Source organism: Citrus clementina, unplaced genomic scaffold (genome assembly GCF_000493195.1).
Source record: "Citrus clementina cultivar Clemenules unplaced genomic scaffold, Citrus_clementina_v1.0 scaffold_7, whole genome shotgun sequence".
Taxonomy (NCBI): domain Eukaryota; kingdom Viridiplantae; phylum Streptophyta; class Magnoliopsida; order Sapindales; family Rutaceae; genus Citrus; species Citrus x clementina.
The window spans coordinates 9,386,973-9,392,258 of NW_006262075.1; positions in this window are offsets into that span (position 1 = coordinate 9,386,973).

Here is a 5,286-nt window from a genome sequence, read left to right on the forward strand (position 1 = left end):
AGTAATAGATCCGAGAATTTCTTTTCTGCTCTTCTTTTTCTTTTCCCTTTTAAAAAAATACTTTAATTAATGTAAGCGCCCATGCGTGAAGAATTTGATCCAGGATTTTTCCACTTATTTTTACTTGTTTATTCATTGGATTTTTAATTCTTTCTTTCTTATTTTTCGTTTTTGGTGTGTTAAACATGCATAATGCATTTATCAACATTACATGCTAGGGATGGCAATGGGGAGGGGACCAATCTTCCCGTACCCATCCCCGATATTTTGCGTATGTCCCCGCCTCCTTCTCGTCCCCGTCAGATTTACTTGAGAGAATCCTCATCCCCTCCCCGAATAATAACAGGGGATCTCCAAGAGTCCCCGATCCCCGAATAACTAATACATTTTTTGTTTTCGATTTTGAGCTAATCATATTAAAATAAAAAATTCAAATAAAAGTAAAGTTTGAAATATATCTCACATTAATATCCATTACAAAAGTCACATACATTAAATTAGTAAGTAACGCAATATGTAAGGGATACAAACTTCTTTTACAAACTATCGTGAATAAATTAATAGACTAATACAAAATTGTTACAAATAAAATCGAATTTAGATTCAAAATTAACTTTTTCAATGGTGGCGTGGGCACTTTATAAATGTTGACTATTCCCTTTACAACACAATAGTTAAGTCGGAGCAAATCAAGAGCAAATATTAGATTAGATTAGATATTAAAATTGTGATTTGGTGTGGGCAATTATAACATCTAAAAATAAATAAAAAATAGATTTAAGTTTAAAATATTTAATGAATATTAAAATTAAAACAAAATTTTTTGGGCTAATAGAATTTACCTGGTTTTTTTAATGTCCTAAATAAAAATTTAGGACTTTAATTAGTTAATTAGGCCCAAAAGTTTAATAATATAAATATTTTGATATTTGTTATTTTTACCAATATTTATAATTTTATAATTCAAATTTTATTATTTATTTACTAGTAATTTTAAAAAATAAAATAAAAATTAAAATGGGGAAATGGGTAGGGGATGGGGATTCCACCTCATCCCCGTCCCCTCCCCGAATAAGAACTTGGGTAAAAAAATTTTCTCGTCCCTTCCTCGAATAAGAAATTGGGTATGAAATTATCCCTATACTCTCTCCGAATGGGGAAAATCCCCGAGGGTACCCGTCCCCGTGAGGATTTTTGCCATCCCTATTACATGCATTTCATCACGAGCTTACTGTGGATTTCTACTAGTACGTACGTTTTAATTATAATTAATCAATGTGCTCAAAAAGCTGTTTTCCTTTTCAGATACTTACAAATTCCTAAAGATTACGCATTTGCTTTCAAAATTCTCTAAAAAGTTCCATATCAGCTGCTGTGTCTGCTTTGTTTACTTATGATTTTACCCTCATTTTTAATTTTTGATCGCGTGATTAATGTGTTCTGTTAATTTGCTTAAATTATTCAGCATATTCGGATTTAGTATAAGTAAATTCTCCAAGATTATTATTACTAATATTTTTTATTTGATAAACGATTATTTAAAAAAAGTAAGAAATGGAAGTAATTTATGTGGTCTAAAAAACTCGGGAAATTTACAAAAATAACCATAAAACTTTTGTTATTTTCACAATTAATCCTCTCAATTTTTTTCTATCAACATTAGCCAAACACACGCTTTTCTCCCCAAATTACCCTTCTGAACTTGATCGAGAGTTTCGGAACTGTGAGTCGTGAGCGAATCTGACGACAGACTGCCTGTCGCACAAAGTTTGGTGCGACAGGCGCCTGTCGCACGAAACTTGGTGCGACAGACTGCCTGTCGCACGAAACTTGGTGCGACAGACTGCCTGTCGCACGAAACTTGGTGCGACAAGCAATTTTGGACACCATAAATCCGCTTAATGCCGCTTGGACAAAACTAGAAACTGCAGAAACTTTTCATGCTCCTGCTGCTTATCCTTGAGCTGACTGGATACCATGGACAAAATCTCAGCACCTCTAGTTGTTGTCCGTATATACTGGTGCAATTCATTATCGGCATCAGCACTTTCAAGTATCATCTGTAGTAAGTCCTTGGAATTTTTGCCATCCTTCAAACTCTCTTCTTGACGATCTTTGACCACTTTGAGTATCAAATCCTCCACCTCTTTCTTCAACCTCCGTATTTCTCTATTACTTTTTGTAGGAAGCCATCTGCACAAGCAGATTATAGATTCCTTTTAAATTCGTATTTTAAAAAGAGCAAAAGTCAGTTAGAAAAACTACTATAAATGTTTACCTGATGTTGGGAAGTCCGAAAAGTAAACTGGGTTTGGACATGACCTCTTGCATGGCCCTCAACTTTACAAAAATACTTTTTCCTTGGGCATAAGTAGAGATGGCAAAACCCCGGGCCGGGTCCGGGTATTGCCATGACCGGACCCTGCCCGGATGCAACCGGTCCGGGTCCGAGCCCGGGCCGGGTTTTAATTCGGGTACCCGGATTTTATATTTTTTAATATTTTATGTGTATATATTTTTTATTTTTTGGTAATTTTATAAGTTTTAAATTTATTTCAATAAAATTTGACATGAAAATATAAACTTTAAGTGTTTAAAACTTTATATATGTATAATAAATAAGTCAAATAAATATAAAATATTTAAAATAATATATATTTTATAATTTTTTTAATAAAATCCGGGTTCCGGGTTTATCATGTGATGCCCAAGACCGACCCGGCTTCATACCCGGGCCGGGTAATACTCGGCCCGCAACGCTCGGGTACGGTCCGGGTCCGGACCGGGCGGGTATTTTTGCCACCTCTAGGCATAAGAGCTACCAAAACACAATATCTAGATTCAAATTTATATCCACTTTCCGTTTAGTTTAGTTTAATTTTATTTTAAAATTTTCTTAATAATTGTGTGATTATAAATGATAATAAAACTTAATCATAGCATATTAGTGGTACTTAGAATGTATTTAAGAATTTTAAAATTTAAAAGTTAATTTTGTAAATTTAAATGATAATAAGACAAAAATAATTAAGTGTAAAGTAAAATTAGGATAGCTAGCCATTTGTTTTTTTTTTGTAAGTATTTCACTCTTCAGTTCAATCTCTTTCTTTCTTTTCAGTCTATACTCTCGCTTCTCTGCTTGATTTTAAAATGCTTGGATCAGTCTTTTAATTGTTAGGTAAATCTCTAGACATGAGTTTCCTTTTATGTTATGGGAAATTATCAGCTGCTGTGTCTGCTTTGTTTACTTATGATTTTACCCTCATTTTAATTTTTGATGGTGTGATTAATGTGTTCTGTTAATTTGCTTAAATTATTCAGTATATTCGTATTTAGTATAAGTAAATTCTCCAAGATTATTATTACTAATATTTTTTTTATTTGATAAACGATTATTTAAAAAAGTAAGAAATGGAAGTAATTTATGTGGTCTAAAAAACTTCATACTTTTAAATTTTATGGGGTAAATGATCCTTTAGCATTTTCTTTTTTTTTTTCCCTGGGAATAAATCCCTTTACGTTGCAATTAGTTTAATTCCCCAATGCAATATTTTGATTTTTGTAAAAAGCCTTTGTATCTATAAAAAATACTCAAAAACATCTTTGTCATCCAGTGGTGGAGCCCAGAATTTTTCTGTGGTGAGGCAAAAATGATACAATTTTTATTTTTATATATATTTTAGAAAATTATTAAATATTTAAAAACTAGGAAAATTTCAAAAACATATAAAAATAAAATAAATTCAAATTTTCAGTTTCCCATACATCTCTAGTGAAATCACAATTATTACAAATTCCGTAGTAATTTTACAGTAGAATTGTGTCTGACTACAAATTTTACAATCATATTCCATATAAAATTCTGTTATTCAAATTTTTACGGCTTTACTAAAACTTCCAAATTTTGGGTGTTTTTTCTTATATTGCCTTAATATAAGAGATGAAATAGGGTATCAAAATCTACCAGGGATCTGAGTGATAAAAATTAAATCTAATTAGATTGGATTTGGGTCCATGTAAAATGGATTTGATTTGAATTTGGATATCGATACATAGATTTAAGGCAGATTTGGAGTAGGCTTGAAGTTATCTCAATATCTAGATTCAAATGCATATCCACTTTCCATTTAGTTTAATTTTATTTTAAAATTTTCTTAATAATTGTGTAATTATAAATGATAATAAAACTTATTCATAACATATTAGTGGTACTTAGCATGTATTTAAGAATCTTAAAATTTAAAGGTTAGTTTTGTAAATTTAAATGATAATAAGACAAAAATAATTAAGTGTAAAGTAAAATTAGGATAGCCTACCATTTTTTCTTTTTTTGGTAAGTATTTCACTCTTCAGTTCAATCTCTTTCTTTCTTTTTAGTCTATACTCTCGCTTCTCGACTTGATTTTAAAATGCTTGGATTAGTCTTTTAATTGTTAGGTAAATCTCTAGACTTGAGTTTCCTTTTATGTTATTTTCTCGTAATCTTATATTTATTGTGTAATCACTAATTAGTGGTAGCTAGCTACCATAAAATAATTATGTTATTTACATATTTAGTTAAATATGGCCATAACAAAAATAATTAAGCACTATCAGTGAATATAAATCATATTTAACTTATATGTCATTATTTAATATTATAAGAATGACAGTAGTGTGCCTGAGTATCAGAATGGTGAATGTGACATTAGAATATTACAATAATCTTATTCCAACAATTACTTATGATGAATATTTTATTATCTTTTTTATTTGTTTGTTTTGGTGTAAAAGCATAAGCTACAATATTTATTATATTTCGAGACAAATTATATAATTTAATTATTATCAATACATTCTAGTCTTTAATTTTCTTTCTAAAAAATTATTACTCTTTTATTATTGAGTTTTAGAATTCATGACAGATCTAGAGTAAATTTGAATTTGAAATTTTTTTTGGGGGCATTTGGAGCAAATATAGATATTATTATTATTTTTTAGATCTGGATAAAGAGCAAAAAATATGGATCCATAACAGATCCAGAATAGATATGGATCTCAATTTTTATAATGCATCTAGATTTGGAGTAGAGTAGATCTAACCTATATCTACCCCATTGCCATCCATATTGACATTCCCCTAAAATAAAATAAGTTATAAACCCTAATTAATTTTATTTTTTTCTTTAAAATGATAACCGTACGTAAAGTCTAAATTAATTTTTTTAACACCTACCACACTAAAATTTGAACTCAAGCAACCCCCAATAAAATTGCTTGAGAATCACAAACACTTGGGGGGCCTTG